The following is a 15,218-nucleotide window of genomic DNA, read 5'->3' as shown; positions in this document are numbered from 1 at the left end:
CAAAATAAACAAAAAAATGCGGCTGCTAGACTTTTGACAAGAAAAATAAAGTTTGATCGTATTACCCCTATACTGTATATAACTTTATATATGTATATACCTATACTGGCTCATCTGCACTGGCTTCCTGTGCACTTAAAATGTGACTTTAAGGTTTTACTACTTACGAATAAAATACTCAACGGTCTAGCTCCAACCTATCTTGCTGATTGTATTGTACCATATGTCCCGCCAATCAATCTGCGTCCCTAAGAACTCCGGCTTATTAGTGATTACCAGAGCCCAAAAACAGTCTGCGGGCTATAGAGCGTTTTCTATTGGGGCTCCAGTACTCTGGAATGTTCTATCAGTAACAGTTAGAGATGCTACCTCAGTAGAAGCATTTAAGTCCCATCTTAAAACTCCTTTATATACTCCAGCCTTTAAATAGACCCCCCTTTTGGACCAGTTGATCTGCCGTTTCTTTTCTGCTCTGCCCCCCTCTCCTGTGTGGAGAGGTTATTAGGTGACCACAGCTAGCTTTTCAAAGTCTGGACCCGGGGTGAACCAATCATTTGTGCATCAGTTGGGAACGTCTTTGCGCTGCTGACTTGTCTCCACTCAAGATGATCTCCTGCTGGCCCCACTAAGGACTGGACTCTCACACTATTAACTAGATCCACTATGGACTGGACTCTCACACTATTAACTAGATCCACTCGACAACCATTGCACCGGTCGCCAACAAGGTTTCTCATTGTATCCCATTGGGTTGAGTTTTGTCTTGCCCTGGTGTGAGATCTGACCCGAGGATGTCGTTGTGGCTTGTGCAGCCCTTTGAGACACTCGCGATTAAGGGCTATATAAATAAACTTTGATTGATTGATGAAATGACAAAAGTCAAACAAGGGAAATTTTACACAATATTACAAACACAATAAGCCTTTGTTAGTGCCGTACTGCAGAAAACTGTGGAGCAATAATACCGTAAGCCTAAAGATACGATTTATAAAAAAGGAATATTTTGACGATAGATTGAAAACACCCGTCACATTTTATTCCAGTTTATTGTCAACCTAAACCCTGTTGATCATTGTCCATTCTGCATATTGCTGTGTGTGTCTTCTGGGTGTGGGCTGCTACTTACACTTCTCTGATCGGTGGCTAGGGGGTGCACTGTGGACATGATGAGTGTAAGCATGGAATGGGAGAGATAGAGAGCGAGTGTGTGTGTGTGTGTGTGTGTGTGTGTGTGTGTCAGTAATATATTCCTGCCTGTGGCTGGGCTGGTCACATGGGGGAGAGCAGTCTGTTTAAAACAGCCTCAGCTCTCTCACTCAGATCACTGCGAGACCCGGAGACAGGCACATACACACTCTGCCTCTCTCTTCCACACAAGCGCTCATACACACGCCTCACGTACGGAGACGGCAACTTTCCTCTATCGGACTGGCACAACACAAGGGAGTGACAGATCAGGAAAAAGCAAGAAATAAAGAGGAGGTGCCCAGTGAGTAGCCAATTGATTTTTATTTCACATTCTCAATGAGTCTTTGGATTTTTGTGCCGCTCCGCCGTCTGACCACGACCTGGCGGAGTGTGGAGGAGAGTTGAATGGGACTGTGAGAGTGAAGGGAGGCAAGCATGGCATGCGAGATGTGGCGCTGGTGCAACCCCGGGATACAGCTCCATCAATCTGTCCCTCCGCCTTGTGGGATGTAATGCTGTTAATTAGCAGCGTACGCTTGGAATGAAAGGAATGTCATTGGATTCTCCTGCTCTCTTGTTTGAGTCTGTGCATGTCCTCTCTCGGGGGTTTTGTATGCATCGTGGTGGTCAACCCGATTCTAGGATCCTAACTTCCTGAAGACCATTTGAGGCGATAGATAGACCTGTGACAGTTAGGTTGTTGCTGATCATGGAACTCACTGTCCACCGTCCCTTGTTATTCAATCTCTCCTTATTTAATCAGAAAGTACCCCTTCTTTCTCCCTTCCATACTACACGCTGGCAGATATTGATTCTAGCATCCTAACTTCCTGAAGACCATTTGAGGCGATAGATAGACCTGTGACAGTTAGGTTGTTGCTGATCATGGAACTCACTGTCCACCGTCCCTTGTTATTCAATCTCTCCTTATTTAATCAGAAAGTACCCCTTCTTTCTCCCTTCCATACTACACGCTGGCAGATATTGATTCTAGCATCCTAACTTCCTGAAGACCATTTGAGGCGATAGATAGACCTGTGACAGTTAGGTTGTTGCTGATCATGGAACTCACTGTCCACCGTCCCTTGTTATTCAATCTCTCCTTATTTAATCAGAAAGTACCCCTTATTTCTCCCTTCCATACTACACGCTGGCAGATATTGATTCTAGCATCCTAACTTCCTGAAGACCATTTGAGGCGATAGATAGACCTGTGACAGTTAGGTTGTTGCTGATCATGGAACTCACTGTCCACCGTCCCTTGTTATTCAATCTCTCCTTATTTAATTAGAAAGTACCCCTTCTTTCTCCCTTCCATACTACACGCTGGCAGATATTGATTCTAGCATCCTAACTTCCTGAAGACCATTTGAGGCAATAGATAGACCTGTGACAGTTAGGTTGTTGCTGATCTTGAAACTCACTGTCCATCGTCCCTTGTTATTTAATCAGAAAGTAACCCTTCTTTCTCCCTTCCATCCTACACGCTGGCAGACATTGATTCTAGAATCCTAACTTCCTGAAGACCATTTGAGGCAATTGAAAGACCTGTGACAGTTACAGTATGTTTTTGCTGATCCTTGAACTCACTGTCTATCGTCCCTTGTTATTCAATCTCTCCTTATTTAATCAGAAAGCGCCACTTCTTTCTACCGTTCCATACTGCACGCTGGCAGACATTGTGGAATTCGGAGTTGTATAGAAAGTGAGAGGATTGCAGAGTTGCGAGGAGGAGAGGAGTCGGGGAGAAGAAAAGGGAGAAAGTGGAAGGTGGGGAGAGGGGGGCATTGAAAAGGCTGACACTGGCTCGGACAATTAGCCCGGGGAGTCTGTCCTGGGGTGCTATTCTGAGAGGGGCTTTGGCCCCCGGGTCCTGAGCGCCGGGTCACGGGATGCCTTGACCCCTCTGGTCGACAGCTAGGCATGGGAGCCATTATTATGGCCTGATTGATTAGCACTGAGCGGAAATCCCTTTTCTCTTCGCTCCTCGGGAGGAAAAAGACGAGCGCTTTTTCGTCCACTTGCTGCTGGTCAGTGGAAATGTGCGTCCTTCCACAAGTGTGTGTTGCCAGACGGACACGTTGCATCCTCCAAAAATAAAGTTAGATGATATAACTAAGCCGCAGCCATGAAGGAGAAGACTAAATGCGTCTCCATCTCACTTTCCCGCTTTAATCTTCACTATCCCATCTTTCCCTAACCCCGACTCCCCACCTTCCTCCTCCTCCTCCTCCTCCTCCTCCCCAGACTGGGAGTTTAGCGGGGTGTTTAGCCCAGCTCACGGCTGATCAAAGCAGGACGTGTCAGACTGGGCTTAGTCCAGGCACTACTAATGGAGCACCGTTTTCATGCCTTGTTGGTGGCGGAGAAGGAGGGAGCGAAAGAGAGACGGGGGTGCAGAGAAGAGAGAGTGACAGAGCGAGTTGAAGTCAGAGTGAAAGTGAAAGGGGTTCCAATAGGAACAAAGCATGAGCGGCGGCGGTGAGAACGAACAAGCTAAGGAAATATGGTGACAGCGGTGACAGAGACCTGTTGCAGCCCAGAAATCTTGGCAAGTCTTAAAAGTCCAACCCACAGGCATTTTTCAACTCTTCTTCGATCCTCACCACTTGAGACTACTGAGAATCTCCTGAGATAACACGGTCATGTTCTATTGGACAGCGAGGTTAGCTCCCACACATGGTTTGGTTTTGTGCTGGAAGCAACACCAGACGGGAAGAGAGCTTTATGTGTGTGGGATACATGGGGAGATAATAAGTAAAAGGGAGTGTGTGTGATATACCTGCGTGCCAACCATTACACACACATGCATTTAAACTGTCTACTAAAAAATTCAAGTTTTACATCCTGTTTTAAATACAAAGGCCGTTAAGTCGTGTTTACTTTAGAAATTGATGCATTTGAGGAGGAGAGATGACTAACTTGAGGAGTAAAATTTGAGACGGGTGCTTCGATTTTATTGGACTGTGATAACTGACATTGTGGTATGGGAGGGTTGGAGGAAATAACTTGTCTTAAGAGGAAAGAGAGGTGACATTGATTGTAGACTCTGTAAAGTACTTTAAATATGTCCCTCTCTGTGGAACCTCTTGGATTTGCCATACCAACGGATTTGAGGGTCAAAATGTGCTAAAATGCTGAAGGATACAAATGTAGCGCATGACACGATGTCACTATATAACATTCTTAAATGACACAAATGTCGAAAGAGAAATCAAGTCATGCACAAACCTGGAATATTCCTTTTATTTATTTGAATTAGGACAATGCATATTCATCAAAATAGAGCAACAATGTGAATATGCCGGAGTTAGCACAATAGCTCATTGTCATCCGTTGTCCTAAGGCAGGTTAGTACAGTAAACATTCAACAGGTCGTGATACAAAATAATACATACATAACAAGACAGTACACATTGCAAGCATACCATAAGCACAGACCATGGCCAAAAATAAATAAAACCAGCAACAAACCAAAAAAACAAGTGAATAATCTAAGTGTGCGTGCATGTCTGATTAGTTTTCAACAAGTGTTTCAGTGCAGTTTTAAATGTTAAATATGTTCACAGTTTCTGACATGGGCTGGCAGTCTGTTCCACGACTCTGATAGACCTCACCATTTGGCCAAATTTAGTCCTGCGCCTTTGTACGTTGTAGTCCCCTCTGGTCACTGCTTTGGTGTTTATTTGACTGCTATCTTTTTTATTCATAACATCTACCAAGGGAGGATTTATTTAGAACTCAAAAGATGAGGCAAGCATCCGTGAATATCTGATTATTATCTAAATCCAAAATATTAAACTTACTTTAAAATGTTACGATAATGATACTTTTCATTCCTATATTCTCACTTCCTCCTGAGAACGAGTGTCCTCTGCAATGGACATTTTGTTTTGCATAACATGGCACATTTCCAACGCTGAAGAAGCTTCTTCTCAGGACGTTTAAGGACCCACAGCATTCAAATGACTGAAATTTCACTTACAAGTTCTCCTTGCGTTTTTATTTTTAATGCTAAAACTGAATCTGGCAGTCATTTCCCACAATGTCAGTTAGTTTTTTAATAATCAGTGCTTGGAACTACCTCCTTTCCATCTCATTTATACAGAACTGGAGCCCATTTCCCATTACACTCCTCTCGCTTGGTCCGTCCCAATTTGACTGGAGAGGTCCATATTTTCCATTTGGAAATGTATGCGGGCCGACCCCTTCTTGTATTGCTATAATCTGCAACAATGCAGGCTTGATACTTCCTTCAAATTCTGCTTGAAAATATACCAAAATACATACTACTCGATATAAAATTGCCACCCATCTTCTGTAGGTGACATCAGAAGTCTGATGCAGGCCAGGACTTTAGAAAACAAGCCTACAATCCCTACTGGGGGTGATTTTTCCTGTAGACATATTTTTTAGGTCCAGAACAAAGAAATAAGGGCCGATGATGAGGCCCTTTAGGCAGAATCCTTCACTTTTATTCTCCTACATCCTATAAACTTAACTTCACCTTCCTCTCCCATCCCCGTCTCATAATGCTGCCGTCTGTGCCTCAGACAATGTAAGGTAAGATAAAAGGAGGATGCTATTTACCGCCAGGATCATCCTCTGACATATTGTCCAAGTGTGGGCTTGATCACAGGGAAGCGTGGGCGCATGTTAATGCCCTGACATACACACAGGCTGTAAATTGGAAGATGGTGGGAAGTGGAGCTGAGAAACGTGAGAGAAGTGGAGCACTTTTGATTCAATGCTGGGGAAAATGGGGGCAAAAACTTTTGTATTAAGTATCCTAAAAGATGTATTCACTTCTCAATGGGAGAAAGTCTGTGCATCTGTCCAATTTCTAGACAACTCACCTTATTCGGGGTGACTGGGACTTGGGCCAATCGGGTGACTACACCCTGGACTGATCACTTGTCAGTCAGAGCACTACCATATAGCGACTACCATATAGCGACATTCACACCTACAGTAGTTCAGGCTACTTCCCAGGTTTTTTGGCCTGTGGGAAGCAGCCGGAACCCATACAAGGCTTGGATTGTGATCAAGTCGTAGACAGCTACTCACCCAGCAAATGTAACTCTTATGTACCACTCATGCCTAAGGCACGAATAGCAGGGCTTTTTTGGGGGATTTGGAACAGTTGCTCTGGAATTTTATTCACACATGACCAGAGTGACTGAGAATGAATGTTTGCACTGAGCACATCTCCAAAAACCCTGATCAGGCTTTCATTGTTACTTGATGATGTGAAGGTGAGATGGTGATCCAGCATTGCATCATGTAGGGGTGTAACGATTATTATATTAATAATATTAGTGTTATAATTTAAATTTCAACTAGATGAGGCAATTCCTGAAGAAATTGCGTGTGATTGCTCCAATGCTGAAGTTGAACTGAAATCCTGGAATTGTTGTTTTTGTTTTGTTGAAGTAGAGCACACAATTCCCAAACAGGCTGAATATTTTGAAGTTGGAACAGTTTGAATCAGATGAAACATGTGGCAGTTGGGGAACTTTGAAGAATGTCCCATTGATTTCAATGGGAATTTCCCCAAAAATTGGGAATTTTGGGAACAGCGTAAACAGAATGAATGGCCTGACTGAGATGAAATGGTTGATGCTGGAATTTTTTTAATCGGTCGAGAAATGTTGAAGTAGTAACATTATTGTGAACATTTCTGGAATTTCGGGAAAACCGGGAATTTTTTCCAGTTCAAAAAACAACTTTGTTTTTTGTCCTGATTAAGAGAAATGTTTTGACGGTGGAACGGTTGAAATCTGTTGAAAAAATGTGGAAGGAGTAGTCGCCAGAAAAAAAAGGCGGAAATAGGGCTTTGGAAAAGCAGTAATTATGGAAAATTATGGAATTTTTTGGAACTTGGAAAAAAAGTAGTTTGAATTTCCAGAATGGTGGAAATGTGTTGAAGGTGGAATGGTTTGAATCGGTTGAAAAATGTGGAAATGGTGGAAGTTTGAAAAATGGTCAATCCATTTTGAATGGGAAAAATGCCCTGGAAAACCTGGAATTCTGGGAAATCTGGGAATTTGACAAGGGAAAACCCGCGATTCCCGAATAGGCTGAACAGTTTGAAGTTGGAACAGTTTGAATCAGAGGAAAAATGTGGCAGTTGTGGAACTTTGAAGAATGTCCCATTGATTTCAATGGAAATTTCCCCGAAAATTGGGAATTTCGGGAAAAACAGGAATTTTTTTGAAAATGGGAATAAAATGAATGGTCTGAATGAGTTGAAATGGTTGGTGTGAGAATTTTTCAAATCGGTATTTATTGTATTAAAAAAAAAAAATTTTTTTTTTTTTTTTTTTTACATAAATAAATACAATCATGTGTGCTTACGGACTGTATCCCTGCAGACTGTATTGATACGATATCCCTGCAGACTGTATTGATACTGTATCCCTGCAGACTGTATTGATCTATATTGATATATAATGTATATATTGTGTTTTTTATGTTGAAGTTCTTGTTCTTCTTCTTCCGGTACCAATTGATCCGCGGCCCGGTGGTTGGGGACCACTGGTATACCATACAACTCTTGTAGGAACACAACTTAATAGACTAACTGTTGAATTCATCCTCCACATGCAGCTCCATTTATCTCTAAAGTTAGACGTATTACAGTTGGAAATATACGCAATTTGACTCCTTCCGACAAATTCAATACCTCAACATTCTATTGAACCCATTTCGGGGCGAGTGACAGGAAAAAAAGTGAGAGAAAGGTAAATGAAAGTTGAAAAAGAAGGACGGAATAAGAACAAAAATGAATCAGATTATGTGCACACGCACTTATCTAAGACACGCGACGTGGAAGTGAAATCTTTTGTCTGCAACGGCGTTCCAAGAGCCGCAAACCAACACTCCCACGCCTCCTCCAACCACCTTCTCTTTCTTTCCGGTAAGATCCGCCACTTGCTGTGTGCTTTTATCTAAATGCACCTGAGGCTTGGAAAACATGACAGGATTCTGCTACAGTTTGGCCTCATTTAAGCTGCCGTATTTGCCTTTCTAAAGCGTGCATTTTGCTGCACACACCTCATTGTTACCTGCACCAGGGGGCGTGTCCCTTTCATTGTTTTCAGGAAATGTCACAACTGGGATAAGGAAGTGATTAGGTCCACGCGTTCTGCCCCGTAGGGCCGTGTCCAGGGCCGCCTCAGGTTAATTCGGGGCCCTAATCAGAATTGTACCCACCCCAAAACAAATGTTATACTTTTTTTTTTCAATCAACAGTTATTTTGTTGTGTACGAAATCCAATTTATGGGAAATAAATTGTTCATTTTTGTCCGTGCAAAATAGCACATTTAACATCATGAAAACATTCATTTAGAGACATTGCTACACTGCAAAAAGTGAAATCTAAGTAAGATGAAATATCTCAAATAAAGGTGATATTTGCTTATTTTCTGTCTGATAAGATCATTCTTCTCACTAAGCAGATTTTATGTTAGAGTGTTTTACTTGTTTTAAGTGTTTTTCTCCTAAATGATCTCAGTAAGATATTACAGCTTGTTGCTGACATTTCTTTCTTTCTATAGTTTATTTGGAACATGAACACACTTACATCATAATACATCGCACCATTTCATATCATTTTACATCAAGCCCGAAAAGGAGTAGGAAGAAGCAAAGCTTATTTAATCCTACCCCTTTCCCACTTCAGAGCGTTTACAAATATATAGAATCATTTACTGACCTTTTTATATAATAAAATAACATCTTTGAATTAGTATACACAACAGTTTTGTAATATGTAATTAATTAATTCAGTCATCATTTACATACTGAGATGAAGAATATCTTATTTTCAATAAGGTTGGAAGTATTTCTCATAATTCTTCTTCTTTGTACTTTGTAAGCACCATTATTTTGAACAACCTCTTAAACTGGATCATATGAGTACAATTTTTAACTTCTTTACTTAATCCATTCCATAATTTAATTCCACATACTGATATGCTAAAAGTTCTAAGTGTTGTACGTGCATATAAATGTTTGAAATTATTTTTTCCTCTAAGGTGATATTTCTCCTCTTTAGTTGAGAATAATTGTTGTACATTCTTTGGTAGCAGGTTATAGTTTGCTTTGTACATCATTTTAGCTGTTTGCAATTTTACCAAATCACCAAACTTTAATATTTTTGACTTAATAAATAAAGGGTTTGTATGTTCTCTATATCCAACATTATGTATTATTTTAACTGATCTTTTTTGTAACACGGTTAGCGAACGTAGCGCACGTTTGTAGTTATTTCCACATATTTATGCACAATAACTCAGATATGGTAACACTAGCGAGCAGTAGAGAATATGAAGTCATTTTTGGCCCAGGGCGTATTTTGCTTTATTCTTTATTGAAATGTTTTTTGCCGTTTTTGACTCATTAGTACCGTCATACTGTACCAGTACTGGTATACCGCAGTGGTCCCCAACCTTTTTGTAGCTGCGGACCGGTGGGGGGGGGGGGGGGGGGGGGGGTGGATTTAAAAAAAAAAAAAATTTTTTTTTTTTTTTTTACATAAATAAATACAATCATGTGTGCTTACGGACTGTATCCATGCAGACTGTATTGATCTATATTGATATATAATGTATATATTGTGTTTTTTATGTTGATTTCATTTTTTTTTTTAAATAAATAAAATGTAATCATACAAATCATACAACCATATGTTGTATGATTTGTATATGAGATTTCCAGTTCATTTGATCATCTATCAATACTCCCAAAAATCTGGTTTCTTTTACCCTTTCGATGTCTACTCCGTCTATTTGTATTCGTGTATGATGCTCTTTCCTACTATTACCAAATAGCATTGTTTTAGTTTTACTAAGATTCAAAGATAGTCTGTTTTTGTCAAACCATCTTTTTAATTTGTTCCTTTCTTCTGTTATTATTTGTATTATCTTCTGTATGTTTTCCTCTGAACAGAAAGCAGTTGTGTCGTCTGCAAATAAAACTAACTTTAAGTCCTTTGTAACTTTACAAATGTCGTTTATATAAAGATTAAACAATCTTGGTCCCAGTATTGATCCCTGAGGTACACCACAGGATATATCTAGCCGTGTTGACAAATTTTCACCCATCTTCACACATTGCTTCCTGTTGGTTAGATAGCTTCTTACCCAGTTCAAGACCAAACCTCTGATGCCATATCGTTCTAATTTGATGAGCTATATTGAGTAAAACATGCTTGAAACTAGAATATCAAGTGTTGCAAAGCTGTGTCATCAACACTCACAAGTAGAAAACTACTTTTTTAAAGTCACCATTTCTTATTTCAAGCATGAACAAAAATAAATCATGATGCCGAGCGCATATCATTATGTCAAGATAATGGCACTAGCATTTACTTCATTTAAGAATATTTTTCAACATATTCAGCAAAAAGGTCTCTTTTTTTTTCTACCAAGAAAAGTGCACTTGTTATTAGTGAGAATATACTTATTTTAAGCTATTTTGGGTTCATTGAGGTTAGCTAATTTTACTTGTTTTGGAAAGTCTTGACAAGCCGAATTTTCTTGTTCTATTGGCGGATAATTTTGCTTAGTTCAAATGAAATACCCCTCATTTTTGTATTTTTTTTCTTGTTTTTGAACACTGACTTTTTGCAGTGTACTTGTAATCTGACCGGGATTTCCCCACAAATGATTGCCCGTGAACAATATTATTGTCTGCAATATTTTGGGACAAAATTAAGCATTCATGTAATTATAATATATAATAATACCAATAATGCAAAGAATATTTAAAAATGCAATAAACAATTATTTCTCATTAGTTTGTTTTTACTGTTATAAATGGAAGATCGAGAACTTTTCATTATCCTAAAAAAGTAAACAATCAAAATGAAATGGACTATGCACTTCCGTAAGTGCAAAACCCAAATCCAGTCAAGTTGTCACGTTGTGTAAAAAAGTAAATAAAAACCGAATATAATCATTTGCAAATCCCTTTCAATTTATATTCAATTGAATAAACTGCAAAGACACGTTTTCAATGGGAGACAGGTCTGGACTACAGGCAGGCCAGTCTAGTACCCACACTCTTTTACTATGAAGCCACACTGTTGTAACACGTGGCTTGGCATTAGCGGTCCTGGTGCTGAAAACGATGCACAGACACAAATAAAACAAACACACAGACATGGAATTTGAACAAATACGGCAATGTTATCGAGTTCAATCTCATTTATAGTTCGATTCATCAATTTTTGGATTATCAGCCAAGGCCTACTGGCAACATACTCTATTGGCGATTAGATTTGCGGGGGTCTGGATTCAGGACTATTTAAAACTGTGTTTTTCAACCACTGTGCCACTTAAACCAAAAATAAACAAAAGGCATTGAAGCTTAGGGAAGGCTATGCAAAACAAAGCTAAAACTGAACTGGCTACAAAGTAAACAAAAACAAATTGCTGGACGACAGCAAAGACTTACAGCGTGTGGAGCAGCAGACGGCGTCCACAAAGTACATCCGTACATGACGTGACAATTAACAACAAAATAGGAGCGCAAGACAAGAAGTAAAACACTACACACAGAAAAACAGCAAAAAAGTCCAAATAAGTCAGGCTGTGATGTGACAGGTGGTGACAGTACACCTACTTTGAGACAAGAGCTATAGTAATGCATGCTTGGTTATGCTTTAAAGTCATATCCGACAATTGCGAGAACAACTTTTTATTGTCAATATCGGCTGCTGAGTTTCATTTTTTAATGTTTTCTGCTGGTGGTGTGCCTCCAGATTTTTTCAATGAAAAAAATGTGCCTTGGCTCAGAAAAGGTTGAAAAACACAGATTTAAAACAATGGTGTCAAACCAGCCCGCTGGATTAATTTTGCATGAATAAAATACTTTTCCAATATCATCTGTCACACCTGGGTGAAGTCTGGTTTCATGTTGTTTTGTCATTTCCTGTTTTATTTTGACGGGGGGTGGGTCGCAGCTTACTGCGAGGTTTGTTCTCCCGGGAAGCAATCCGACTATTCCGGACAAGGCGTGAAGGTAAGAACATATTTAATTATTCAAAACTCAAAAGGGTACAAAAAACAGAAAACAACCCGAAGGCAAGCGTGCCTATCGCACGCGGAAGCTAAGGCAAAAACTTAGGACATGAAACTATAGACATGAAACAACTAACCAAACTGCGGCATAGAACGAACAAGACTATCTGCTTAATTCATGCTGCTCGTTCCATGTCCGATTCCAAGTTTTTGCTAGTTATTTGTTTTCATGCCACAGTAAATCGTGTTCGTTCTATGCCATAGTTTGGTTAGTTGTTTCATGTCCTAAGTTTTTGCCTTAGCTTCCACGTGCGATAGGCACGCTTGCCTTCGGGTTGTTTTCTGTTTTTTGTACCCTTTTGAGTTTTGATTAATTAGGGTCCGCCTAAAGGACACTATTGTTATTGTAAGGTTTATTATTATTATTCCGCAGCTTTGCACACTACTTTGCCCCCCTTAACATGCTTCAAAACTCACCAAATTTGACACACAAATAGAAAAACGTGCCCCAACCACTTTAGTAAAAAAACCTAAAACAAATTGCGCTCTAGCGCCACCTAGGAAGAAAACTACCTGTAACTCCCAGTACGAATGTCTTAGAGACATGAAACAAAAACGTATATGTAGGTCTCACTTAGACCTACATTTCATAATCCAACATCATCGGGCAAAAACCAACAGGAAGTTGGCAATTTCCCCTTCAAGACAAAAAATGACTAAAAACACAAATTTTTGTCTCTTTGAGCTGTAATTTGACCCCTTTAAAATACTTCAAAACTCACCAAACTTTTCACACACATCAGGACTGGTAGAAATTGCGATCTAAAAAAAAAACAACAACTCCAAAACTCAAAATTGCGCTCTAGCGCAATTTTTGAATAAAACAGAGACAAAACTACTTCTCAGAGGAAAACACAAGACAAAACTTCTTGTAACTTCCGGTAGGAACGTCTTAGAGACATCAAACAAAAACCTCTACGTAGGTCTGACTTAGACCTGCATTTCATAGATTAACATCCTTCAGCAAAAATCAACAGAAAGTTTGCTATCCCTCCTTCAAAACTAATTTTTTGTTTAATCCGGTCACCAAACATCAAACATTATCTCCTCTGAGCGCGTTTGTCGTTTCGGCTTCAAACTACTACAGGAGAGAGATTGAACCCTTCCGATTAAAATTTGACGACGCCGTTTTGGAAGGTGCTACCGTTTTGATTTTACGAGCCTTCAAAGACCCGCTGCGCTGATGCTTCTCCGCTGCCTATAATGACAACGTGGAATGGAATTGTTTCTTTTTTGTCCTCAAAATTCTACACACAATACCCTATAATGACAATGTGAAATGGATCCGCTGCTGTGATTTTACGCACCTTCAAAGAAAACAACCACTGTGCCGCAGCACCTAGGAAAAAAACACAGACACAACTTCCTCTAACTCCCAGTACGAATATCGTAGAGACATGAAACAAAAACCCTCTATGTAGGTCTCACTCAGGACTACCACTGGACAAAAGTATTGGGACACCTAGGACTAGCACCAGCCAAAATGCGGACCCGACCAACGCTGCTTGCAGCTTTAATTAAATATGTTCCTACCTTCACGCCTTGTCCGGAATAGTCGGATTGCTTCCCGGGAGAACAAACCTCTCAGTAAGCTGCGACCCCCCCCCCCCCCCCGTCATGACATCATTGACTTATTGAGCACTGTGTTAGTCAGAGGACAACTCTGATACTCAAGACTGAACAGTAAAATGTCATTTGTCATTTGCATTAGCCAAATATCTTAGTCAAAAAGGAGATAAATGGATAACAAGTGTAAAGTTATTACCACCTCTTGTTGATTCATAGACTTGAATGATAATCGTGTGGACTTTGGAAAATGTTAATGCTAAAGGAATAGAATATCCAGCAAGTACAACTGAGACGACACATTTTATATTACTCAGGGCATGGGATTTTTCCGTCTATAGTCGGAAATGTCTTTTTTATCTCTGTGAAAATATTTGCCGTTTTTCTTCGTTTTATCCGACCGACAATGTGTGTTAAAATCTTAAACCGTCTCTTTGCCATACCTGCCAACAACTCTGTTTTTTCCGTAATGTGTACGGTTTTTGAACATCCAGTGGTTGTCATGATCTGTGGTCTGGATCATGTTTTTGTTATGTTCTGTTAGTTTTAAGACTCCATAGTTCCTGTTTTTGTACATCCTTGTTTGTTTTAGTTTCCATGGCAACTGATTAGTTTCACCTGCCTCGTGTGTTCAGAAACCCGCACCTGCTCTAATCAAGAGACTATTATTTAAGCCTATCTTTGCCAGTTAGTCGTTCGGGGCGTCTTTGCTTGTTTCATGCTAAGATCATACTGCTCGTTTTCATGTCCAATTCCGAGTTTTTGCTAGTTGCTCTTTTCATGCCACAGTTTCATGCTCTTTTCATGCCACAGTTTAATGCTCTGTTCATGCCAGTGTCATTCTCTGTTCATGCCACAGTTCCATGCTCTGTTCATGCCACAGTTTCATGCTCTTTTCATGCCACAGTTTCATGCTCTTTTCATGCCACAGTTTAATGCTCTGTTCATGCCAGTTTCATGCTCTGTTCATGCCACAGTTTCATGCTCTTTTCATGCCACAGTTTAATGCTCTGTTCATGCCAGTTTCATGCTCTGTTCATGCCACAGTTTCACACTCTTTTCATGCCACAGTGTCATGCTCTTTTCATGCCACAGTGTCATGCTCTTTTCATGCCACAGTTTAATGCTCTGTTCATGCCAGTTTCATGCTCTTTTCATGCCATAGTTTAATGCTCTGTTCATGCCAGTTTCATGCTCTTTTCATGCCACAGTTTCATGCTCTTTTCATGCCACAGTTTAATGCTCTGTTCATGCCAGTTTCATTCTCTGTTCATGTCACAGTTCCATGCTCTGTTCATGCCACAGTTTCATGCTCTTTTCATGCCACAGTTCCATGCTCTTTTCATGCCACAGTTTAATGCTCTGTTCATGCCAGT

The 15,218-nt window shown here is 40.1% G+C and overlaps 1 protein-coding gene across 1 annotated transcript in view; it reads left to right on the top strand.

The window, feature by feature from the left end:
• The first annotated feature begins 1,289 nt into the window (after window positions 1-1,289).
• Window positions 1,290-15,218, top strand: part of LOC133638627 (ciliary neurotrophic factor receptor subunit alpha-like) — a 672,972-nt gene continuing 659,043 nt past the window's right edge. The window contains exon 1 of the mRNA XM_062031418.1: window positions 1,290-1,489. The gene's annotated coding sequence lies outside the window, so the exon portion shown is untranslated. The remainder of the gene's footprint in view (window positions 1,490-15,218) is intronic.

Source organism: Entelurus aequoreus, linkage group LG21 (assembly GCF_033978785.1).
Source record: "Entelurus aequoreus isolate RoL-2023_Sb linkage group LG21, RoL_Eaeq_v1.1, whole genome shotgun sequence".
In the NCBI taxonomy this organism is placed as follows: Eukaryota; Metazoa; Chordata; class Actinopteri; order Syngnathiformes; family Syngnathidae; genus Entelurus; species Entelurus aequoreus.
Note: the sequence above shows the minus strand (reverse complement) of the source record. Positions and strands in the feature narration are given on the sequence as shown.